General features: G+C 47.1%; 1 long non-coding RNA gene across 7 annotated transcripts in view; it reads left to right on the top strand.

Annotated features, from left to right (window-relative positions):
* The window catches only part of LOC103692969 (uncharacterized), a 78034-nt gene that overhangs the window by 10305 nt on the left and 41160 nt on the right, over positions 1–26569 (top strand). For 4 of the 7 annotated variants that reach the window (XR_015624975.1, XR_015624978.1, XR_015624977.1 and 1 more), the window contains exons 3-4: positions 547–739; positions 1438–1600. This is a non-coding gene — a long non-coding RNA (uncharacterized LOC103692969). Of the gene's footprint in view, positions 1–546; positions 740–1437; positions 1601–1992; positions 2262–26569 lie in introns of those variants that run through there. The other 3 variants (XR_015624973.1, XR_015624979.1, XR_015624976.1) reach the window with 1 other exon arrangement.

A 26569-nucleotide genomic window follows, 5' to 3' on the forward strand; every position in this document is an offset into this window, starting at 1 on the left:
TACTAAAGCTCAGGCCCTGCACTAGTAACTGGAAATCAAGCAGAGGGAGACAGAGAAAGGCTTGTCCTCTTTGTGGTTGCTTTCTAGTTGAGGGCAGGACGGTACATTAGCAAGCAAATACAGTAATAGCCCCTGAAGTGTCAAGTGAGGGTCCTCAGGGGCCTCACAGTAGTAGGCTCAAAGGCTACACTACGGCTGTCTCAAGGAAGGAAAGCAGTAACTTAGAATGTATGCGCTGCAAAAGCTAAGCACTAAAATATGATAACACAACCAAGATGGCTTATGGCTTGCCAAATAAGAACTTAAGAGAAGTACAGAGGGTCAGGAAATCGAATAAAAAATATATCAATGGGGGATGAGGAACTGGGAGGTAGCCACTAGAAAGTCCCAGATACCAGGGAACTGCGAGGTTCCCAGGATGCAACAGGGATGGCAGAGGGGAGGTATAACCTGCAGAGACCACCTACAGTAGATAGGCATGTGGCCCCCAGTTGGGGCCACCCACCCATCTCAAAATTTTTAACCAAGAAGTATTCCTGTCCAAAGGAAAGACAGGGAACAAAAATGGAACAGAGACTGAAGGAAAGGCCATCCACAGACTGCCCCACCTGGGGATCCATCCCATCTGCAGATGCCAAACCCCCACACTATTGCTGATGCCAAGAAGCGCTTGCTGACAGGAGCCTGCTATGACTGTTCCCGGAGAGACTGTACCAGCACCTGACCAATACAGATGCAGGTACTCACAGCCAACCATTGAACTGAGCCTGGGGACCCCACTGGAAGGGTTAGGGGAGGGACTGAAGGAGCTGAAGGGGTTTGCAACCCCATAGCAAGAACAATACCAACTAACCTGGACCACCCAGAGCTCCCAGAGGCTAAAAGACAAACCAAAGAGTACCCAAGGAGGGAGCCATGACTCCAGATACATGTGTAGCAGAGGACGGGCTTCTCTTAAATCAATGGGAGGAGAGGTCCTTGGTCCCGTGGAGGCTTGGTGTCCCAGTGTATGAGGATGTTAGATTGGTGAGGCAGAGAGGCTTCGTGGGTGGAGGAGCACCCTCATAGAGGCAAAGGAGAGGGGGGGAAGGGGAGATGGGATGGGGGAGTTGTGAAGGGATAACTGGGAAGGGGGATATCATTTGAAATGAAAGCGAATAAAAAGATTAATAAAAAATCTTGGAAAGTATTTCACTATCCCCATCCCTTGGGTACAAGCAAACAAACTAACTTGGGATGTCTTCTCGCACTGGCCAAAATGAGAAGGGAGAACTCTCATTCATCGCTGATGGGAGTGTAAGCTTGTCCGGAGTAGAAATCTGTGTGTGGGCTCCTCAAAACCCTAAAAACAGCTGTCCTGGCTACAACTCTTTGGGGAGTATTCGAGAAAGACGGGGAGACCATAGAGATACTTGTCTATCTGTGTCTTTACTGCAGCACTCACAATAGCCAAGCGATGCATCCAAACTAGGAGTCTATCACTGCGAGAAGACAAATGGGGCCCATGTACACAGCGGGATCTTTTTCAGCCATAAAGAAAAACGAAATCATGGCACTCGCAGGAAAATCGATGGAACTGGAGACCATTATGTGACATGAAGTAAGTTGGAACCCGAAACACGAATACACTCTTTCCGTTATATGTGCAAATTATATTTAAATGCATATATGTTTGTTCAGGTTACAAAACCTAAACAGGAAGGGGGATATGAGGGAGGAGGAAGAGATCGTAAGGGGGGATATGTGTGATTGCACAGGAGGAGAAAGGGACACAGGGGAGAGTGGCAAGGAAGGCGAGGGATGAGGGGTGACAGGGAGAGCGCTGAGGGAGGGGGAGCAGGGTGAGAGAGGGAATGGGTGATAACAAAGTATCAAACGTGTGCAGCACAGTGCGGTAAAGAAGCCTGGAGATGGACAAAGAAGGAGAAGTGAAGTAACATTTGTTGGTTACAAGCTTTGACTGGTTCTTCTGTTTTATTTCACTAACTATAGCTCCTAGTGGATCCATTTTTCAGGGAAGAAAATATAAAGTTCACAGTGGTGAGGCTACTTTCCCCGAGTGAGCCAGCTGGTGAAGGGGGACCTTTGGTCCTTACCTTTCAGTTCCTCAAGCCTGATGAGTTCTTACAAGCAGGCAAAATGTGCACTTCTCTGTCCCACCCCCACAATTTCTGCCACGCTATTTTTAGACGATCGATTATTGTGTCTTAGAATAAAGTTCAACCTCAGCTTCCTGTGCCCTTAGAGGAAGTCTCCTCCAATTCACTGTGTGGTCGGTCTCTTGTTGGCTGCTCCCCCCTCCCCGCTCCGCCCCCCACCCACACCATGCGCCTGTGAAAGGACCCTGCCCAGTGAAGTTTCAGGATCTTATGCTCACACACGCGGCTCTGTGAATGGCCCAGCGTTGGTTGCACATGGCTATTGATTCTCTCAGATGTGCTTAACTAGCTGACCACTTGTTCTCTGAGCCCCAGGAATTGAAGAACTGAGTCCTTCTGGCTGCAGTAGAAGCCCAGAGGATCCCTTTTCTCTGAGTGGGAAGAGGTGCCCTTGGAGGGACTCAAGAGGCTGCTGGAGGAAGGCAGGCACCCTATGGTAGCTATGGCTCAGTTTGAGATGGGATGGGAGAACTGCTCTGGAAGCAACCTAGGCAGTGATACAGTTTCAAGCCTCAGGTCAGTCCCTGGGAGGTGCTAGCGCTACCCATGCCTCTCTGAGAATGAGTGGCACAAAGTTCAGGTGACTCAGAACCTCTCTCTCCATGGAGGTCACTAATGTTCAGTACTGGAAACTACCTAGCCTTGGCCTCGAGGGAAATCTCACATGCCCGCCCTAAATGGCATGATCTCATTTGAAATGCAAAGATCTCATTACCATGAGCAACATGGGGAGAGAAAGGCTCTCCTCTGGGTCAGGCCTTCTCAGGATGGTCATTTCCAGCAGAGAATGCATTTCAAGGTAACTTTCGTATTGGGGATGCAGTGTGACATATGTCATACTGGCAGTGTGCTTACATTTGTCCAAGAAAACCAGGCAGCAGAGGAAAACGGGAATGCACCCCTCAGTAATGCTCCCGATGACGGCGCCTCTGCTGAACACACATCCCTCCATGAGAAAGCTCAATTTTTGCTTGCCGGTTGGGGATACTGAGTCCTACCCTAGACAGGGGTGTGGCATCCGTACATGCCGTAACGTAGACCCAGCCTGCCGGGTGTGTGACAGCAATGGATCAATGCCAGCTTCGGCCTCTTGCTTGCCTCTGCACACGCCCTTCTGATGTCTTAGAGGCACCAGGCTCTGTGCCTTCCAAGTCCAGGCCGAGTTCAAACTTGTCTTCAAATGTGTGCGATTTGGGAGGGACTGAAGTGCATAAATAGACAACTGGTGGTGACTGAGGAGCCCGAGAGTCTGGACCCTTTCCTGGCCAAGCTGGGATTAAGACCTGAGATTGATCTAGAGTCTCAGAGAAAGTGGCCTGGAGCTGGGAGAGGACATGGAGCAGTGGCAGGAAGCCTAAGGCAGGGAGAGTAAGAACAGGCCCCCACTGGAGTTTGTTTTCAATTTAAACCAGGGGCTCAAAATAGCTGGCATTAATACCTCATTACTGGCTGGTTTATTTGGTTCCCCAATCCTGGCTTTGTGTTAGAATCACCTGTGGAGACGTAGAAGGGTGTAAATGCTTGGTTCCCTTTTGGGGAATTTGTGGATGGTATCCAGACATCTGTTCTGAACAAACCCTCCATAGGTTTAATATTAAGGAAGCAATTCTGTGAGTGTCTCCTCTTTCAAAATACAGTACTTTTCAAAAGGGACCAACACTGATCACATGATTACTTTTTATGAGGGAAGTCCCTCAACTTTATTGAGACCTTTTTGCCAAGACAGAATCTCAATGGAGTAGCAGACAGTGTTCATTACACACAGACACACACACACACCCCTGCAAAGATATGTTTGTTCCTCTTCTTTTTATTCTATACTTCAAATAATTAAGACAGTAGTGTGTGTGTGTGTGTGTGTGTGTGTATCTCTGTGCGTTTATGTATGTATGTGTCTGTGTGTGTGTAAGTGTGTTTGTGTGTCTGTGTCTATGTGTGTGTGTGTGTATCTCTGTGCGTTTATGTATGTATGTGTCTGTGTGTGTAAGTGTGTTTGTGTGTCTGTGTCTATGTGTGTGTGTGTGTGTGTGTGTGTGTGTGTGTGTGTAAGTGAGGAGGTCAGAGGCGCATGTAGGCTATCCTATACGAGATAAAACAGTGTCAGTCACCGAACCTGGAGCAAGACTGGCAGCCAGGAAGCCCCAGTGACCCTCCTCTCTTTGTCTCCCACAGTGCTGGGGTGACAGGAATGTGTGACCATGCCCAGCCTTTTCTGAGTGACTGAGATTGCAACTCAGGTCGCCATGCTTGAGCTACAAGCAAGCTCAGCTACTGAGCCACTGTCCCAACCCCTGCCATCCTTTTCTTGTGCTGGCCTTGTGCTAACCACCTGCAATAGGAAGAATTTGGACAATAGGCTCTAAACTTATAAAACATGTTTTTTAATTCTACCTAGAACCTGCCAAGGTTGATAGTTGTTTGTTCTTTAAAGAAAGCTTTCCTACTTTCTGAAATACTAGAACATTTCGTTCTGTGTAGATGCCACCTCGATGAATCACTTCCCATTACATTAGGGATAGAATTTTGGTACCCATTGAACTGTCACTTCCTCTCACGCCTTTTTCTTTTCCTTCAGCATCAGTCACATTAACTGTTTGCCCATATCCTGCTTCCGACAATAGACAGCTGGAGAATGCTGTAGAAAGAGTGATGTGAACCACAGCGGGAGCTCCAATCTGCACAGGGCAGAAAAATGTGGGGGAGTTATGGGGAATTATGGGGGTTGATATATGGGGAATTCCATAATACAAAATAATTAACTGATCACATACTAGGCAGTAGGGTCCAATGGCAATAAAAGCAAACCAATCTTAATATGTGTTCATTACTGATTCAGTTCCTCATCTTGTGCCCCCACCCCACATCGTTAGAGGAACAGAGCTAATCTAGATGTAGAATTCATTCAGTGCTTATTTACTTAAAGGTTTCTGCACAAGGACAGTGTGGCAACAGCCAGCATTTACTGAACTTCAACTCTGCCCTTTCATAACTCAGTATTTCCTCTATTTTACCTGATACAGAAACTGAGCTGATTATAGAGCCAATGGGTGGGAGAGGCAGACCAATGCCAGGAAAGTGTGGCCCCTCACTGCTGCATATTGCTGTTTGGATAATATTGTAAGAAACCTCAGAAATGTGGGATCTGGTACTTAAGATGTAGCTATCTATCTATCTATCTATCTATCTATCTATCTATCTATCTATCTATCTATCCATCCATCCATCCATCTACTATCTACCTATCTACTATCTACCTATCTACTATCTACCTATCTACTATCTATCTATCTATCTATCTATCTATCTATCTATCTATCTATCTATCATGTAGCTATCTATATCTATCTGTCATCTATCTACCATCTATCAATCTATCTATCTTTCGTATCAGATATATAAGCATATATATGTATGATTTATTTTGCATATGTGAGTGTTTTGCCTGCACGTATGTGTATGTACCACATGTGTGCTCAGAAGAGAACGTCGGAACTCCTGGAACTGGAGTTACGGATGATTGTAACCCACTATGTGGGAACTGGGAGTCGAACCCAAATCCTGCAAGAACATTAAGTGCTCCTAACCACTGAACCCTCTCTTCGGCCCCATTAAATATTTTTTGAAAAAAAAAGTATTTGGCTAAAAATAGGTTGTGAAATCTAAGGCTGGCTGGCCAGAAGAGATGATGGGGGAGTCCCCTCTCGACTTTCTGGACGGACGTTAAGCTCAAGGGAATGATTTTCTGAAAAGCCCAACACATCCCTTGCTGCATGCATTCAACAGAATAGTTGGTGGACTAAAGGCTCAACTTCCATTTTTCCTCCTGCCTCCCCTCCTCCTTCCTGCCTTCCTCCTTTCTCCCTTCCTCTCTCTCTTTCTTTCTTCTTTTCTTTCTCTCTTTCTCTCTTTCTCCCTTCCTCCCTCTCTTTCTTTCTTTCTTTCTTTCTTTCTTTCTTTCTTTCTTTCTTTCTTTCTCCTTCTTTCTTTCTCCAAGACTAGTAAAGGCTAGTGGGAAAAAAAAAACAAAACAAGTCCTGATGCAAAATATTCCCAAGGGCACTTGAGTGTATCCAGAAGGAAAGTGTCCTGAATGATTGACAAGGACACTGAGTGTTGGAAAACAAGCAGAAATTCTTCAATGAGCATGGGGGCATGAGGTAAGTGTGGGAAAGGATGTTGTGAAACTGCTAAAGTCACCCAAGAAGCCCTGAGAATTTCGGGTATCTAAATGTACAGGGCTTAGGAAGAAGGGCTATGTCAATCAAGGGAAGATACTGGGATTTCCCTTCAAGGGCAGGATGCTCAACCCCTTTTAGTTTGCCTGCATTCAACAGGAAAAGTTACTTAGCAAGTCCTCTTAATCATGTATATGGGTACTTATTTACATACAGGTTTCAACTGATGTAACAGTACAGTCAGAAGCAACTTTCTCTCCCTCCCTTCTTTTCTCCTTTCCTTCCTTCCTTCCTTCTTTCCTTCCCTCCTTCTTTCCCTCCTTCCTTCCTTTGAGACAGGGTTTCTCTGTGTAGCTCTGGCTGTCCCGGAACTCACTCTGTAGAACAGGCTGACCTCAAACTCAGAGATCCACCTGCCTCTGCCTCCTGACTGTTGGGATTAAAGGCAGGTGCCCCCACTGCCCAGTGTGATAGGATATTGTCAATGACTGGTTCTAAATTCAGTTTATTCCGATTTCTAGTTTTAATAAAAGTAAGATGCCTCACAAGCAAATATAGTTCCAGTTTCAAGGCTGTCTTGGCAGGACTAAGTCAAGACACTATTATTCCTTTTCTTTCATTTTAGAATCTTTTCTTTTTGAAAGTATACATAATTTCTCCCTTCCCTTTTCTTCCTTCAAACACTCCTATATATTCCTTGTTCTCTTTTAAATGCATGGCCTCTTTTTTCATTACTGTTGTTTCATGTATGTGTTTACATGTGTGTGTGTGCGTGTGTGTACTATGTATTGTATGAGTGTCTGTATGTGTTTAATGTGTGTGTTTATGAGTGTCTGTATGTCTGTGTGTATGAGTGTGTGTCTGTGTGTAATGTGTGTGTCTGAGTGTCTGTCTGTGTGTCCGTGTGTATACGTGTGTGTATGTGTGTAATGCGTGTGTCTGTGAGTGTGTGTATGTGTCTGTCTGTATGTGTGTCTGTGTGTATGAGTGTGTATATGTGTGTAATGTGTGTGTCTGTGAGTGTGTATATGTGAGTGTCTGTCTGTGTGTCTGTGTGTATGAGTGTGTATATGTATCTGTGTGTCTGTCTGCGTATTTGCGTTCTTAAATACGACCTGCTCAGTGCATGATGATGCTCACGTGTATGTTGCGAGGGCTGACCACTGGGCATTAGATAGTCCACTGGTGTGCTGTTCCCCGGAGAAGACTGTTTCTCCCACTCTTAGCATTCCTTGGTCGTCTATAGTTTTCTGTGTAGGACTGAGACCTTGGGACTTTTCCCCCATCCATCTTGGCGTGTCTACTGTTGTTCTCTGCTCATGTTTAGGGGGCAATGCTGGTGGGACTTTATGTGTGTTGCTTCTGACATTCCTGGGAGACAGTCTCACCGCCAACTCCCTGACACTCTGGGGCTCACAATCTCTCCACCCCACCTCCACGGTGTTCCCTGAGCCTTGGGTGCTGGGCTTGTTTTGTAGACCAATCTATCAGAACTGCTTTTTTTTCCTTTTAATCTAAAGTGCTCTACCCAGACTTCCTTAGTTTAATTATTAACTTCCCACCTTCCAGTCACCCTTGCAAACTCTTTGGAGGATGATTCTATTATATTTTTAGCTATTGATTCAAATCTATGAATAGGTTTCACTTGGAATATTTAAACAGATTAGAAAATTTTGTTTCTAGTTTGTTTTTTTTTAAGTGTTCAGATCAAAAAGAGAGAGAAACTTATTATTTCCCAGCATCAAGCCAATGAGGGAAACATTTCCCTGTAGCATGAGCTAGCTCTTGCCGAGTAAGAGAGCACCCAAAATCTAGTGTCTCAAAACAGCCAGGATTTCAGGAGACACTCAGCTGTGCTTTTGTGGCTGGAAGTCTCTCTTAAGTTTGCAGTTGGGATGATGCCAATCCCCTAGTCAGCTCAAGGCTGGAAGACACGGGGTTGGGGAGGGGGAGCCTGGTTCCCAGGTCACTCATGCGCCCACCATCAGGTGTGTGATTTTCATGGACTGATTGACTACTGGGCTTGTCTATAAAGAGACAGAGAACAAGTAGGTGGGGGTCGGTCTCGGTCTGGTACGCACGCCATGTTCTCTTCGTTAGACTCACTATCTGCCGTTCACACTTAAGGTGAGGGAATCTCTCGTAATACGCGGTAACCGGGGAGATGGGATGGGGTGGGACTACCCCAAAGGTTCCCAATCACACCCATTTTTCAAAATTAAAGATTTCTTCAGAGAAGCAGCTTCTTTCCCAATCACTGTTAAAAGGCCATCTTTACTTAAAAGAGACACATTAAGCCTAGTTGTTTGTATGAAGATATTTGCCCAGCCCTGGAAGATGCTACTCACGCAGAGGACTGTATCAAACCGTCTGCATAAGAGAAAAAAGGTGAAAAGGTCGACAATTATTTTAAGTCTTTGAACCTCGAGTAACTAGTCCACTATAATGAGGTATAAAGCTTTTCATCTGCCTTAGAAGAATTATGAAGAATCTACTTTCTGAAGCACTTAATTATATGCAATTAATTATCGATAGGACCCTCTAGCACAGTGGCTCTCTCCTCGTTTCTAATGCTGCGACCCTTTAACACAGTTCCCCATGTTGCTGCTACTTCTTAATTGTAATTTTGCTACTGTTACGAATCTCGAGTCAGTCGACCCCCAGGGGCTGCAACCCACACATTGAGAACCACTGCCAGGTAGGTGGAAAGCAGTCCGCTCTGATTTACTGAAAGTGAAGGCATGAATGGTCCTCTCACACGTGCTAACACTCATTTATCCTTAGGAAGGCTTGGGTATGTGCACGAAGGACAGACAGGGTGGGCGCCATTCCATATAGTCATGTCTGAACGTAGTTCATGTGTCTGAATGTAGTTCATGTGATTGAACGGGGTTCACATGTGATTGATTGAGTGCAGTTCATGTGATTGAATGTAATTGTTCATGTGGTTGAGTGCAGTTGCTCGTGTCTGAATGCAGTCCATATGGTTGAATCTAATCTATATGACTACACTTAAGCTCCTTTCTTGTTACTTGCATTTTGGTTTTATTAAAGATTAGGATATATGGAAATCTAACTGCTGACCCACTGTGGCTAACTCAGAACTCGTTAAATGTGTTTCCATTGGGATTCCTTCTGCTTGACATATCTTTACATGATCTCAGGTATGGAGGCATACAATAGGTATATCAGTCAAGCACTTAATCATGCAGAATACATATTTTATTTTGTATACATGTAATTTTACAATGTATTAAAGATTAAAATAAACTTGCACGCTGATAAGATGGGAGTCCTTATTTGTTCTTACATAAAGAAACAAATCTTGTGTGAGTGCAAACCATCAACAATGTTTTTCCAAGTTGATTGATATTTTGAACGATTAGATCGCATGCAGAGAAAGCCACTTTGCACACATGCATAGTACAAAATGGAGAGGTATGATCGAGGCTGCGGGAGGTTCCACCGTAATCCCATGCCGAAATTCATTTAATGCTTTTTGTAAAATGAAGCTTAAGTCAGCAACTCCAACAGCAATGTTTCAAATCAAACACTCTAATATGATACAATCCAGAGAAACCAACTTGATACTCACGGCCCTGAGGACCAACGATAGGAGAATATGGGAAGTCTAGAACAGATGGAGGAAGCTTCCTCCTTCCTGGCAGCTCTCATAGGCCCAGGCTACTGGGGTCAGGGGAGGCATCAGGGTCATGCCTAGCTATTACTAATCTCCTGTGATCTACGAGACTGACTTGCCAAGCAAGTGATAGTAACACCGTGGCAACGCGATGACCAAGTGCTCACTGGATTTGAGACCTAAGCCACAGGAAAGGAGTTCAGGAGTGTATTCCTACTACTTGAACCTGGTTTCAAAACAAAACAAAACAAAAAATGGGGTGGAGAAGGTTGAAGGCCTTAGGCTTAACCCTAACCCTAACCCTAACCCTAACCCTAACCCTAACCCTAACCCTAACCCTAACCCTAACAATCCTAACCCTACCTGCTATTTAGCCAAGTTAACACAGCATCACGCTGCCTTCTAACTTGTCGTACTCATAAATAAACACTACTCTCACCCTGATTCAGAAAAGCTTCTCTTTCCAGGGGATGGTGGTGAATGTGGAGATTTGTAGCTCCACAGATGCTGAGAATGAGGGCTGAGTACTTGGTCTCTGTCAGACATTTATATCATCCTCCCTGAGGCTCTAGGACTGCTGCAGAAGAGGGAGGAAAAAGAACGGACGCGCTGGAATATAAAGTGAAAGACCGTGGTCTGCTTCTCTTTATAGCCGTCCACCAATGGGAAAAGACAGGGCAGGAACTCAAGGCAGGAGCTAGGAAGCAGGAAGCAGGAAGCAGGAAGCAGGAAGCAGGAACAGGAAGTGAAGCAGAGACCATGGAAGTCCGAGCCTTGCTGGCTTGCTTTTCATGCGTGCTTAGTCAGTCTTATATAACCCAGAACCACCAGCGTAGGGGTGGCACCGCCCACGATGGTATGGGCTCCCCGACATCAATTGCTCTTCAAGAACATGTCCCCTAAACTTGCCCACGTGCCAATCTGGTAAAAGCCGTTTCTCAACTGGGATTCCATCTTCAACACGGAGCAGCCTTATTTATAATGGCCAGAAGCTGGAAAGAACCCAGATGCCCTTCAACAGAGGAATGGATACAGAAAATGTGGTACATCTACACAATGGAATACTACTCCGCTATCAAAAACAATGACTCAATGAAATTCATGGGCAAATGGATGGAACTGGAAAATATCATCCTCAGTGAGGTAACCCAAACACAGAAAAACACACATGGTATGCACTAATTGATAAGTGGATATTAGCCCAAATGCTCGAATTACCCTAGATGCACAGAACACATGAAACTCAAGAAGGATGATCAAAATGTGAATGCTTCACTCCTTTAAAAGGGGAACAAGAATACCCTTGGGAGGGAATAGGGAGGAAAAGTTTAGAACAGAGGCAGAAGGAACACCCATTCAGAGCCGGCCCCACATGTGGCCCATACATATACAATCACCAAACTAGATAAGATGGATGAAGCAAAGAAGTGCAGGCTGACAGGAACCGGATGTAGATCTCTCCTGAGAGACACAGCCAGAATACAGCAAATACAGAGGCGAATGCCAGCAGCAATCCACTGAACTGAGAATGGGACCCTCGTTGAAGGAATCAGAGAAAGGACTGAAAGAGCTTGAAGGGGCTCGAGACCCCATATGTACAACAATGCCAAGCAACCAGAGCTTCCAGGGACTAAGCCACTACCTAAAGACTATACATGGACTGACCCTGGACTCTGACCTCATAGATAGCAATGAATATCCTAGTAAGAGCACCAGTGGAAGGGGAAGCCCTGGGTCCTGCCAAGACTGAACCCCCAGTGAATGTGATTGTTGGGGGGAGGGCGGCAATGGGGGGAGGATAAGGAGGGGAACACCCATATAGAAGGGGAGTGGAAGGGGTTAGGGGGATGTTGGCCTGGAAACTGGGAAAGGGAATAACAGTTGAAATGTATAAGAAATACCTAAGTTAATAAAGATGGAGGAAAAAAAAAAGCCGTGGTTAAATGGTACAGTCCACTGGAGACCTTTGCTCTAGAGTCAGAGTTGTTGGCGACCCAGGGTCTAATTATTATTATTATTATTATTATTATTATTATTATTATTATCCATTATCTAATAATAATGGATGATTTATCTAAAAATACAGTGGTTTAAAAAAAAAGCAACCCAATCTCTAATCAGATATCAAGAAGGAAAACAAAATAAAACAACCAAAAAACTCCTAAAAATAAAATAAAAACAAAACAAAACAAAAAAGAATCAAAAAACAAAGCAAGAGAAAAAAATGTTAAAAGTAATCCTATGTGATGGATCAACAATAAAAAGTATTTTAAAAATCTTTTTTTTTTTTTTTTTTTTTTTGGTTCTTTTTTTCGGAGCTGGGGACCGAACCCAGGGCCTTGCGCTTCCTAGGTAAGCGCTCTACCACTGAGCTAAGTCCCCAGCCCCTTAAAAATCTTTTTATGTGCGTGCATGCGTGTGTGTGTGTGTGTGTTTGTGTGTGTATGTGTTTGTGTGTATATGTTTGTGTGTTTGTGTGTATGTGTGTGTGTGTGTCTGTGTCTGTGTGTATCTGTGTATGTGTGTGTGTGTGCATGTGTGTGTGTGTGTTATGTCTGTGTATGTGTGTGTTGCCTGCATATGTACTACATGTGTACCTGATGCTGCAGAGGCCAGATGAGGACATTGGATCCCCTGGAAGGAGAACTATAGGCTTCCTATGTACAATTTATGTTTCTTAGCTGCCAGGTGGGTGCTGGGAACCGGATCTGAGTCTCTGGAACAGGGCTCCTCAGTCTTTCTAACGCCGCGACCCTTTAACACAGTTCCTCATGCTGGGGTGACCCCGTAAAATTATTTTTGTTGGTACTCCATAGCTGTAAATTTGCTGTTATGAATCGTAATGTAAATATCTGTGCTTGACCCTCCCCAGGGGGTAGGGACCTACAGGTTGAGAACCTTTGCAATGGACTCTTAACCACTGGATCAGTTTTCCAGCCCAACCACCTCCTCCCCCCAAATTAAGACGTAGAATGCTGTCATTTCAACCTAGAATGCTTCCAGAGCCCTATGTGCCAAAGGATTGGTCTCCTGCCCATGGTACAGTTAGGAGGTGCTGAACTGGTAAGAGGTAGGGCCTGGTGAGAAGTCTGTTGCTTAGTGTGGGGTGAACTTGACCAGCTGGGACCCAGGCTCCTTCCTAACGCTCCTTTGTTTCCTCTCTGTCACCAGGTAAGCAGGGTGCCTTGGCTTCACACTCTCATCATGACGAGGGCCTCCCCCACCATAGTCCCTCACTAACGGGTTCAATTAACCTTTCAGAGTGACTGAAGCTCTGAAACCATCAGCCAAAGACATTTTTTTCTTCTTCAAGTTGTTTCTCCCAGGTATTTCGTCACAGTGAGAGAAACCATGAAGGGTTTTAAGATTATTTAGCTCCCTGGGCTCCAGTGTAGAGGCAACCTTCAGGAAGAAGGCCTAGAAATGGGAAGAGTGGTGTAGGGCCAGATCCCTCAGCAGAGCAGAGAGGGCCAGGGATCAACCAAGCCATGTCTGTAGCACAGGAGGGGAAGTGTACGCAGGACAGCCAGGATGTGCCACGGAAAAGTGCAGCGCCATGAGGCCACCGGGCGTGTGCTGAAAGGGCGCTGTAGAGAGTCTGTCTTCAAGGGGAGTCAGTCTGAAAGATGGCTCAGCTCCCGTGCCCTCAAGGCAGACAAGAGCAACAGAACCCTCTGAATATTTCATCCATCCATCCATTCATTTCTCTCTGGATGATTCAAAGTAGGAAAGAAGAGAGATTAAGTATCATCATCAATGGCTGGGCGTGTGGTACACACCTTTAATCCCAGAGCTCAGGAGGCAGAGGAGGGTGGATCTCTGTGGGCTCGAGGTCCGTCTGGTCTACAAAGTGAGTTCCAGGACAGCAAGGGCTACACAGAGAAACCCTGTCATGGAAGGAAGGAAGGAAGGAAGGAAGGAAGGAAGGAAGGAAGGAAGGAAGGAGAAGAGGAAAAAGAGGAGGAAGTAGAGGAGGAGGAGGAAGAGGGGGAGGAGGAGGAGGTGGAGGAGGAGGAGGTGGAGGAGGAGGAGGAAGGGGGGAGGAAGAAGAGGGGGAGGAGGTAGAGGAGGAAGAAGTGGAGGTGGAGGAGGTGGAGGAGGAAGAGGAGGAGGAGGAAGTGGAGGTGAAGGGTCTAAAGAATGACACTGGACCTCTGTATAACCCTGAGGTCTGACAAGTTGGGAGACACAGCTAACCCGAATTCCAACCTGTATCCTGTTAAAAAGGCAAAGTAAAGATTCATTCCCCTTTAGATTTCATTTTAGTGAGTCCGAGTCTTGCTACTGTAACTCAGGCTAGCTTTGAACTCACTGGCCAGCCTCAAACTGGCAACCCTGTTGCATCTACCTCCCAAGTACTGAACTCTACTGACAGGAGTTTCTGTCACAGTCAGCCTTGCTCTGGTTTTGTCTGGATTGTGCCACAGCTGCTCAGTGGCCTCTCATCCCTCACTCACACAGCGCCATGTCTGCGTGACCTCAGACCCCACGAGCCCCTTCCTGCCTACTGCCTCATTTCGTTCATCTCTTGCTCGCCAGTGACCGAGTCGATCTCTTTCCATGGTGGTTTTATCTCCAAGGTTTCTCAGGGCTGTAGGTGTAGGGTTTCAGGAATTCAACTGAGACGGAGGTGGGAAGGAGAGGTGGGCTTCACGCTCATGGCATGCGAATTGTTTCAACAAGGGCCTCTTTCAGCCCTGGGTGGCCTCAAGTTCCCCAGCGTAGGCTTGCCCCGCTTCCAGAAACAGCACTGTGAACCTCTGCCTTTCCTGTGCTGCTGTGTTATTCCTGTGGCCCAGCCAGGACCCATCCTGGGGAACACGGAGCCAGTGTGCTGTGGGAGTTAGGGCTGCTGTTGAAGTTGGCCCATTGCTCCTTAGCCACAGCGGTTCCCATGGGGGTGAGCCAGGGCTGGAGGGTGAACAGGGAGGTGCCTGTGCCATGGTCCTCTCTCTCTGAGTGGCAGGTGTCCCTGAACACAGTGGATTGCACCCTGTGGGAAGAGCCCAGTTATCAGTGACCTCAGGCTTGAATTGTTTAAATCTCTGAATGCGCGTGGGTAGGGCTGCGGGGAGGGTGTTTGGGAACCTGAAGACATCTGACCTTCATTTAGCCCTGATTCTTGGGGAATGGAGAAAAAGGGCTTTAACTGTTTTAACTGGCCTGAGAGTCTAGTTCTGACCTTGTGAGGTGCCTGGTGAGGGTGATGTGTAGAAATCTGTTCCCTCCCTTCCCCTCCCCCTTTCTCTCCCCTCCCCCTCCCTTCTCCTCTCCCCCTCCTTCCTCTCCCCTCCCTCCCCCTCTCCTCCCTCCTTCCTCTCCCCTCCCTCTCCCTCTCTCCCTCCCTCTCTCACTCCTACCTTCCTCCTTCCCCTGCTCTCTTGCAATTCTGGCTGGCTCTTAAGCAGGATTGTGTGTGTCTGTGTGGTCTTTGTGTAACCTTGTATATGCTAGGCACTCTCCGTGTCTCATCCTCAGCTTAGTTCTGGCTGGTTGACCAGGACTGTACGACTTGGGTGGAGTCAGGCCCAGCCAGGCTGCAGCACCCTCTCAGGACTTGCCTTGAGGAAACTTCTTAACCCCAAGGTGGTGCTTTCTCCAGTGCTACTGACACCTGTGTCCCCCTCCCTCCTCCATCCCCCCCCCACCTCCCTACCCCCGCCCCTGGGAGCATGGCTCCACACAGCACAGTGCCCAACATATTGAAAGAGCTTTCAGGATGAGGTCGTAAATTTACTGTAGAGATTGTCACCCGAGGGCCAGTAGGACCTTGTAGAGGAGTGAATCAAGGGTTCTGGAAAGACATATGTATGTGAGCCTTAAGATCTGAGTCAGACACACAGTGGGTTTAGTCAGCAATGAAAACGCATGCTCTCAGCGTGTGTAGCATTACAAATCATCAGGACAGAAGCAAGCATACAGACTTTCTAGTCACTAAGCACTTAGAATATTCGGCAAGGCACGGAAGCATAACAGTATCTAGAACGATTAATTTAAAAGTTTAAATCCAGGCAGCTGTGTAATTCTCTAGACCCTCTTGTACTTGATAGTGAGGAAGAGGCCTGCCTTTGCCCCTAGACGCCTGTGCAGCCTCTGGGAGGCCAACAGCTCATTTCCGGCCTTTGACATGGTCGGCTCTGTGCTTGGGGCATTCCAGCCCCACTTGAGATAACCGTGAACAAGCCGGGCGAACACACAGCTTGAAGCACGTCGTCACCTCTCCTCCGGGATGCTCAGCCCACAGCCCCTTGGCCTGGGTGGGTAGCAGGGTAGTGTCCGAAAGACACTACCACTCCTCCTCTCTCTGTTCCCAGGGGATCATGTTCTCTGCTATTTCTGGGATCGCAACTTGCTGCCACTGTCTCCTCTGAAGTCACAGGGCTGCTTGCCACCCCACTGCCCCCCAACCTCCTTCCCTAGGAGCTTTTTGAGCCGCTGCTCCCTACTGGAAGTCACACCCTGGGGTGTCCTCCCTCCCCCACACTCTCATGCCTTACCTAGCCTGACCTTCCTCCACACAGAGGCCTATCACTCAGTGTTTACCAGGATCTGTTTTGGTTCCCCCCAGGAGGACTCTGGGTAGAGGTCCAGGTTCTTCCTTCATGTGAGGGTGTCGTGTGTGAAATTGTGTGGAGAGGTCACCGGTAAAGGGTGGGAAGCTCACTACCCAGACCTTCCACAGTGTGTGTGTGTGTGTGCGTGTGTGTGTGTGTGTGTGTGTGCGTGTGTGTGTGTGCCTGTGTGTGTGTGTGCCTGTGTGTGTGCATGTGTGTGTACCTGTGTGTGTGTGTGTGCATGTGTGTGCATGTGTGTGTGTGCGTGTGTGTGTGCGTGTGTGTGTGTGCGCGTGTGTATGTGTGTGTGTGCCTGTGTGTGTGTGCCTGTGTGTGTGCATGTGTGTGTACCTGTGTGTGTGCATGTGTGTGTGCATGTGTGTGTGTACCTGTGTGTGTGCATGTGTGTGCATGTGTGTGTGTACCTGTGTGTGTGTGCATGTGTGTGTGTGCCTCTGTGTGTGTGTGTGTGTGTGTGTGTGTGTGTGTGTGTGTGTGTAACTTTAGTCCTAATCTTGGCCTGATGTCTTATTATTAACTAAAAACTTATTAGGCAAGGGTTCTGTATGGGGCAGGAATGTGCACAAGTTTGGGCTGGTGCATGACTCATTGGTTTTAAGGAATTCAAAAGTGGTGGCTCACTAGGAAAGTCAGCCTGAGAAACGACAGAGAGGGAGGCAGAGAGAAAAGAGAAGACGGGAGGGGGCAGGGGAGTGAGAGAGAAGGTGGGGAAGAGGAGTTCAGTGAGCCTTTGGTGGGTAGAGCTGAGTGAACAGGGCATTATAGGGCGCCTTGCGGCCCATCAATAGTGCTGCCTTTCCTACACGACGGATGGTAAGAAGATGGCGTTCTGAAGCTGCCTGAGGGAGGGGAAGGGGAAAGGACAATAATTATAACTTTCCTTATAATGTCTGCCTGAGTTCAGCTCCAGGTAGAGGTGAGTGCTGCTGTCCATCCATAGAGTCCCTTACTGACCCTTACCCACAGAGCTCTTTCCTATGTCCAGACATCCCATTAGAACAGACACAAGCCAAGAGCAACAACCAGAGAACAAGAAGAAACTGCTATCTCATGTAATCACGCAGACTCACGCACTCGGAGTGTCTACACGGAACACAGAAACCTGGGGTCACGCAGCTGTGGTGACGGGGACAGGACGTGGATATGGGGATCTGGGCAATCTTCGCACGGTGCACGCGCTCACCTCTGTATCTGTTCACGCCGACTTTTTCATCTTTTTTCCTTTTTGGGAGGGAGGGGGGATGGTCACATTCTTTGGCGATGAGAATTTGCCTGTCCCTGGGGCTTTCTGAGGTAGGTCCTCAGCGCGGTTTTTGATGAAGGATTGAAGAATGCCGCCAATGGGTGTGGAAGCGAACCTGGAAATGGGTTACACAGAGGAGGGGGGGACATTGGGTTATTGTTCTGTCTCTCAGATCCCTTGGTCTTCAGTTCTGAAGGGAGCGAGGAACAGTGTAGTCTCCAGAGGGGGGTTCTCTAGAGGCCAGGAGAAAGCCACCAGAATCCCTTGAGTGAGTCATCCAGGGGGACTTCTGTGCAGTCTTTTTATCTCACAAACCTGTCCCTGTGCTTCACCCAAATGCTCCTCCTTTTCCTGTACTGCTTTCTCTGTTTTGGCAAAGGACGACCATCTTGCTCACTGCTTGTCAGGATCAGAGAGTTTTGTAGAAGGCGAAAATTCAGCAGAGATTTAAGAAGGCTTGGTGACCATGAAAAGACTGAACAACGTCATCTGACGGGAAGTCAGCAAACGCAGGGAACAGCTACGGCTACCCACAGAGGTTTTGATACCAGGTACACATCAAAGAAAGGTGCCGATAAAATTAGATCATTCAAGCACAAACTAATTCCTCCAAGTCTACCCCACAACTGATTTCACTGACAGCGCCTAAATTGAAGCAGGCTCAAACGGAAGACTTGTTCTTCCCTATGAAGTGAGAGACTGTATTCAGAGACGTAGGCACTTAAGAGGAGCGGACTTTAGACAAATGGAGAATCAAGCCTGCTGATCTTGACCCACTCATGTTTTCTGCTGGGACCATAGCAACCAGGGCGCACACAGTCTGGAAACAAAAATGCCTTTAAGAAATGACGCAAAATCTCGAACATGTGTGACTCATGGAAACGCTTATTATCGAGGCCGCAGGTACGAGGGGGAAAACAGACCGTGTGCCAAGCACCCCACTCGTTATTTGGAACACATCGAGCAGGAGACATAAACATGTCGATGGGGAGAAAGCCCTGCAGGTACTACACGTACTGCAAGCGGCAACAACCACGAGCTAGAACCCAGGTCCTGTGGCCTCTGCAGTCGCCGTCTACTTTATCTTTTTTTTTTTTTTTTTTTTTGGAGCTGGGGACCGAACCCACGGCCTTGTGCTTCCTAGGCAAGCGCTCTACCGCTGAGCTAAATCCCCAACCCCGCCGTCTACTTTATCAATCCCGACGTTGTTCTTCGGTCCTTGGACTTGCAAGGCTAGGACAGAGGAGTGCTAACTGGACGGCCATCGATGGGTCAGAGCTTCCCTCGCTCCCTGAAGACAGAGCACAGAGAAGCGGGGATGCTCTTGGGGAGATGGGTGAGGGAAAGCCGTGCGTGGAAGGGATACAGCAGGCAGCTCACAACACCGGCGAGAGTGGGGACTGGGGAGCCCAGGGATGTGTAGATGCGGCAGGAAGGTCTTCCAAAGCAGCAGAGCTGTGTGCCTTTCCGGGCTCTCCCTCAGAGTATTTGGGTACTAGGAAGAATCATGGCGGCTAGTACTTCTGAGTCTACTTCAGAGATCCACGCAGTCTGCTCTTGCTCCTTCTCTGCCAGCTTTGACATGTGCAGACGATCCCCAGAGTCTCGGGACTGCATTCTTTCTCCGGCAATGTAAACTCAGGCCCTCTGCCACCACTGCTTAAACTGATACATCACCTCACCTAGGGCAACCCCAGGAAACAGCTTAGGACAAAGACGTCCACTGGAACACCCGCTTGGCCTCCTTGCCTTCATAATCCCTTTTTTTTTGTAGGGCATTTGTTTTCTTGGTCTCCCCTATAATTAATTGCTTTGGAAGCCTGTCTGTCAGCTGCCCCTGTCACTCAGCCCTCAAGGGCAAGCCGTTGTCATCCACCAAGAATTGGAACAGGTGGAACTCGACGCCAGCAATGTGACACATAGAGGAAGGTCAGCGGGTGACTCAGTTCTGGAAGCTTGAGTCAGGTGTGGTAGAGGTGACCTGGAATCCAAACCCCTCCTGGAGGTTCCTGCAGCAAAAGGCCTTTAAGCAGCTTTGTTACTGAAGGGTCAATTCCAGTGTTAGAAAGGTGACCAGTTCAGTACAAGCGCCCCCCACACAGCTACCTGCTTGCCTTACCCTGGCTTCCACTGTGAACAAGAGTGGTTCTGGAAACTCATGGGGGGAAGAACTTGGGGGTGGGAGGGTGGAGGGCTTGGGACTGTGAGGAGGCTTGCTCCAGGGTTCAGACACACACACAGAGCTCAGGGCCAGGGCAGGCCTGTGTGCTGAAGCCAGCCAAGGAAGGGGTTCATGAGAAAATGCTCCCGTTTCTCGCTTGTTCTCCTATGGTTCCGTTCTGTCGTCGACTTGCTATTTATGCTTTGTGAGTCCCAAATCTCAGGCCAGGTTGACCCAACCTCAAAAGAGTCCGCTTGTACTTTGCTCAGGTGGTCAGTCCTCCCTACTTTGTTCTGCTAGCCAAGCTGACAGCTTCAGTCTATGGAAGAGAAAGAAGACGACCTCTCGGGCGCGAACCTCTTGCATCGAGGGAAGGCCCACACTCTAAGCCAGGTGTCCCTGACTGGTGGCTGTGTCACATCTGAGGTGTGACATCATCTCCCAGTGTCTGGGTCTGACTTCTGTGTCTTGAGGGACAGTGACTGCAAACGCCCTAGAATGCTCTGAGGTGAGGGGCTGATGCATACAGAGCTCCTGGACACCCCTGAGGTCAAGTCTACACAGTGCAAGCATTGGGAATACTCCGCTCATGATGTCAGGGCTATATCTGCTTGACAGGATTAGTGGAGGAAAGTGGTAGGGAGGTGCTTTGTGTTGAAAAGAATGCAAAGCCGGGTGATCTCCCTTTCCCCGTTTTTTTCAGGGTCCGTGTGTGTGTGTGTGTGTGTGTGTGTGTGTGTGTGTGTGTGTGTGTGCGTGCATTCTGCTTTAAAGCTCCCAATTCCTTTCTTGGGAAGGTTTTGCTAAAATCTGTAAGTTTAGACTATGGTGTGGAAAAAAAAAACCCACCCATATCCTCCGGTTATTGATGTTTTAAAACATTTAAGTATTTTGACCTAAATCCTAAAGAACAAAGCCAATTGTTTAACTAAAAAAAGCAGAAGGTAAATATTTAGGTTAGATATTTGCAACATCTATTTTCACAATTGCCGAGCTTCCTTCCAAATATCAGAGAAAGAGTTAGGGCTTGGGCCTTTGAAAAGCGTGGGAAAGCAAGGATGAGAGGTAAGCCTGGTCATAAATGTCCTTCCTTCCATTTCAGAGAGATCCTCGAGCCTCAGAGGTGGGCCCCGGCTGGCTCCTTTAAGTGGTTTCATAACGTGTATCTTTGGAAATCCTAATTTCATTTAAACGGAGAAGGTTGACGGTGAACGAGGCAAAGTGTTAAACAAAACACAGCTCTGGGAAAACAGAAAGTGCTTTTCATTCTGCCTGTGTCTTTCTCCTTCCCAGTCTCCTGCAGGTCAACTTAGGCTCAGTGGCCTTGCTTTCCAGCTATCATCTATCTGCTTTCTTTCCTGCTCTTCCATTTTTCCTGCGTGCAATCATTTATACACTAACCACCCAGTGTTTGCCCGCCTCGCGTACACACCAGCTACCGCGCAGGGCGCTGTGATGGTTCACACCGGCTGGCCCTTCTCCTTCAGGCGTATTTCTTCATTATTTGACAAAACGATTATTTCAAAGCACAGCCTGAATGCTAGAGAGCAATGAATCATGCCTTGTGTGGTAACCGGAGAGTGAGTATCTGCAACTTAGGATGGAGACCTGGGTGAGGAAGGAAGGTCAGAGGTCAGAGGTGAGACAGGTCAAAAGTGATAATGGCTCGCAATGACAGAGCCCCAGACACAGCAACGTGACCTAATCTGCATTCTTTGCATCCATAAACTAAAGTAATATTCACGATGACTGTTCGCTAGGTCATTCGTTGTAGGAAGGGGGAAACTGAGTCAGAGAAACCTCACTTTAAGTAGTGTTCTTAAGAATTAGAGAGGCCCATAGAGCCCCGAACACAATAATATGAACCTCAAAAGTGTTTTGACAGGATTAAAACGAGGCAGTCGTGGAAAGGGTCTGCATTTGAATAGTCGAGGCGGGGGTGGTGGGGATACAATCTACCAATCATCCATGGAACAAGTAATTCTATAGCCACACCGCGTGGCACGCTTAAAGCAGAGTTTCTTGTGGATTTTAATGCTAACTGTGTGAGTTTGGGGAAGTTGCCTTGCTTCCCTGAGCCTTGGTCTCCTCAGCTAAGGAGAGTAAGGAGCCTGATCATGAGGACGAAATGAAACAGTACATATGCCTAATTTAGCATGCCTAGCCCATGATAAACAGGCCATAGATGTTAGTTTATACCAGTAATCATTACTTCCTGAGAAAAGGGAAGAGCGGTGAAAGTACAAATGACATGGAGATAAAATCTAATTCAAAGTCAGAAGTTTGGATCTCGGGCAACTGAGACAGCGTGTCTTAGGAGACCGATACATTTCCCAGAATAGATGATGGAGCTTTCCGTGGGGCCATAATGGGGTAATGTTTGTCACAGAGGAGGAGAACAGGCTAGAGAGTGGCTGACTCTTTACAGTGGTAGTGAGCACCTTTTGTGTGTCTGGCATTGTGGGTTGGTGGAGAGTAAGGCAGAGAAGCCCTGGCTGGCTTTTCCAGTTAAAAGTGGGTGAGGAAGATCATGTCTAGAAAAAAGACACCCACCCAAACAGGAAAGGCTTTGGAAAGTGAGGCGATCATTGGATTAGGATCAGGATAGACAGTGTGTGTGGGGTCTTCTATCAGGTTCTGTATAGACTATGGGACCCTATTGAGCAACAAGAAGTTGAGAGGTACAACAGAAGACACAGGTATTGCTACAGTAACTAAAGGTTGAGGCACCCTAAGAGATGGGTTTGACCGAGGAGGACAAGAAAGCTGAGATTTCATCTCTTTAATATTAAGACCTCCAGACTCAGATCTCATTTGATGGAACCCATGGTCTAGAGGTAGGGTGGAGGGAAAACGCAGGTTCACATGAATCTATTTGACTTTCTCAAATCTCAGTTTCCCCATCTGTCCCATGTTAACTCTTGAGCCTCCTACATGGGTATAGGAATAACTCAGTTCCGAAGGGGAGCGGGGACAGATAATAGTGTCTCATAGACCACAAAGCCAGAGTGTGGGGATTCTACGGCAGTGTGATTTTTATAGTCCCAACCACTGCTAGGACCTTTAACAAAGACTACAGGGCTGAAATAACAAACCCAGCAATCTTTTCCAGTGAGGCAAAGCCTCTGGATCCTTGTTCTTAGTCCTTCCATAAGCCACTCCCTTTTGTTGACGTCTTGAACGGGCTATTGGGGTGTAATCGGTTTATCTTAAAATGTCATCTTAAAGCGGCACCCAGGTCTTTGTGGAAACAGTAGCCTCTTCTGGTTCTCTGTCACGGGTGATGGCTCTCCTGCCACCCTCCTCCGTGCCAGAAACTCATCCTTAAATACTTTTAATTGACTGCATCTCTCTGTCCTGTAATTCTAGCTTGCAAAATAAGCTCTCCTAAAAATATCATCCGATGACAAGTCCAGCCTGCCATGCTTTCAGTTTCTCACGTCTTGGGTGACTTGAAGGTGCTCACATCTCCCTAATCCCTTTAGCAGACAGGGTGTAGGGCGGTTCCTCTGTGTGTGCTTCTTCCTTCTATTCGTTGAAGCGTTGTATTTTTTTTTTAATTTAAAATATTTGAAATTTGTTTGCCTATCTACTGGATGCGGACAAGGGAGATATGCACGCCATAGGGCACATGCAGAAGTTAGAGTACAACTTGTGAGCGTGGTTTTTTTTTCCCTTCTGCCATGTGGGTTCCAGAGGGTTGAATTCCGGTCACCAGACTTGGTGACAAGTGCGTTTACGTTCTCGCCTGTCTTGCTGTTCCTGACACAGTTTTTCTTGTACCTTCATCCCTTGGTCTATAGCTTACTGTTCTAGGACACTGCTCCATAAACACAATAGGAAGCCCTACCTTCCGCCCCCCCCCCCCCCAGATCACATTTCCATGCTGGCCCCAAATAGCCTAAAATAAGACTCAAAACAGAGGCACTGTAAAGTGCCATGCCACCCAACAGAAACCAGCTCGCTATATGACTGACCACCTTGAGAAGTCAAGAGAGATGACATCCAAACGGGCCACTTTCCTTCAGTGTGAAAGTGATGTCCTCCCCACTGTCACTCTCACACACCAAGGCTAGTGGAAATGGCACGGTGACAACCAGTCTCCTGTGGCTCTACTGATCTCCCCAGTGTCCATGAATTACATGGAAAGAGCAGTAAAGGCCAACTACTTTTTCTTAGTTTCTGCTTTCCTCACCCATTTGCTGCCTGTGAAGCCAACCTTGGCTGCTCACCCCCTTGGAATTCTGTCTCCTTTATGGGATAAAGGTCCTTATCCACTCATACCCCCAGGGATAGCTAACCAAGGCTGGTAGATTTGAAAGGATTTGCCTTTTGTGCCTTTTGACAGCGGCGTGCGCTGGATCGTCTTTGTTGCTGAGGATCCTGGTGGAAAAAAATGTCTTCAGTGGTGGAATCTGGCCCTTCATCCTACCCATTACGAGCTGGCACTCTCTAAACACCTTTGGCCTCTGGGGTTGAGAATTCCAACATGGAGCTCTCTGCACCTTGACAGCGCTCTTGACAGCTGCCCGGAACTAGAGTTCTGTGCAACCAGGCCAGGTGCACTCGGTGTTTTGGTGTGCTTGCACCACTTCCGGTTGCATGGTTTAGTAACTTCGAGAATTGAAACACTTCCCCTGATTCTCCACATCAAAGTAGGGGGTGGTCCTGGAAGGAAGTAGGGTATGGTGTGCTCCCGTACATTCTGGGGTACAGAGACATGGAGGTCAGGGCCAGAGAGCTAAGGCTAAGCTAGGCTGTCTAGATTCAAACGCTGTTCCAAAACCAGAATTGAGTGGAAAAACAAAACAAAACCCCAGATCTGCATAAAAAGCTTCAGACACCACTTGGCTCGTGTCTACTGATATTATTCAAGGAATACATCAGACTGCCCCTGCAGGATGTGCACCCCCCTATGCTCAGGTATGCACGAGAGTGGGCAGGCGCATGTTCTGCAGGACCCCAGTGGGAACTGCGCATGCCAAGAACTCGAGCTTGAGTATCGCGTTGGATCTTGCTTCTAGGATGAGGCTCCTCTTTTGCAGCAGCCCCTGCTTTGGCCGCAGCTGGATCGCTCTCCCATTTGGCGCCCCTGGGTTCCTGTCCAAATCTATTTTGGCAGTCATTTCTGTGGAGACGGGACTACGTCTGTACTGTTCAATGTTATATCTGTAACTATTAGCTTTTGGCAGAGGAGGATGTAAAAGCATGTTTAACAAATGATACATGGAATTCTAGAACGTGCTATTGGACGTAAGCAGCTTCCAAGAGATATTCTTGCATTTAGTAAAGTCAACATGCTGTGATGGGGTTGTGTGGGTGGAGGGGGCGGGGACAGGGATACTTGAGAACATTCTATTAGCAGAAACACACTGTAAATTTCAATTACAGGGTAAAACAAATATGAAGGTTTATAAACTGATCTAGAAAATGGTTCTATAATGTTACAAAACAATACAATACAAATACAAATATAGGTGTGCAGTTTAGCACTGACTTTAGAAAAGGACATCGAATGGAAGATTCCATGCATAAGAATCACACAATAAAGATTGAGAAAATATTATAATTGTCTCAAAGCAAATTTTGATGATGACTATTTCTTGTCTATTAATTAATTGGTCTGGTGTCTAAGGAGAACAAGGCCAGGAAAGTTACCCTGCCGTATTTTTAGAAGTACTTAAGTGACCTACCTATCTGACAGCGCTTTGAGAGCTAGACCATGTCCAGAACGTTTTGTATCTTTGTGGAGCATAAGATACATTCTTGCCACCCGCCCCTTTCTTTTAAGGAATCCTGCAGATCAAGTGTCGGGCCACAGTGGGATACTTGTTCTAAAGCAATCATCAGCCAGGTTGAGACAACATGAAAAGTATTTCTAAGTTTGCCAAGAGTTTGTTCCCACACTTGAGTCCAGATATTTTCTTTTGCTCCTTGGAGATGGTAGAGGCAAGTCTCTGTATCACAGGATGCTTGGTAGTGGATGTCACATCAGGTTGAGTGACTGGCTTGTAATCCCTCCTGTTTTAGCAGAGTAATTAAAAAAGACAGGAAAATCCCTTTTGATCTCTGACTGTACCTATTTATAAAAACCTCTTACGGACCAAAGAAGCTCCATCTCACAGATAAAATGTAAAGACATATAGATACTAAGTGTTGGAATAAGTTGAAATTTGGAGACAAGGTGTGCTGTCTAGTTTTGTGACAACTTGACACAAGCTAGACATCACAAAAGAGAGAGCCTCAGTTGAGAAAGTGCCTTCATATGATTAGCCTGTAGGGAATTTTCTTAATTAGTGATTGATAGAGGAGAGCTCAGCCCATTGTGGGTGGTGCCATCCTTAGGCTGGTGGTCCCTGGTTCTATAAAATAAGCAGGGTAAGGTATAAGGAACCAACCAGTAAGAAATCACTCCTCCCAGACATCAGCTCCTGTCTCCAGGTTCCTGCCCTGCTTTAGTTCTTGCCCTGACTTCCTTCCGAGAAGGACTAGGAAGTAGAGACGTAAGCCAAGTAAACCCTTTACCCATACTTGTTTTTGGTCATGGTGGTCACCACAGCAGCAGTAAACCTAACAGAGACCAATGGTGTGAACCGCTGATGTCAATAATTTTAAC

This window comes from Rattus norvegicus, chromosome 7 (assembly GCF_021556685.1).
Source record: "Rattus norvegicus strain SHRSP/BbbUtx chromosome 7, alternate assembly SHRSP_T2T, whole genome shotgun sequence".
Classification (NCBI taxonomy): domain Eukaryota; kingdom Metazoa; phylum Chordata; class Mammalia; order Rodentia; family Muridae; genus Rattus; species Rattus norvegicus.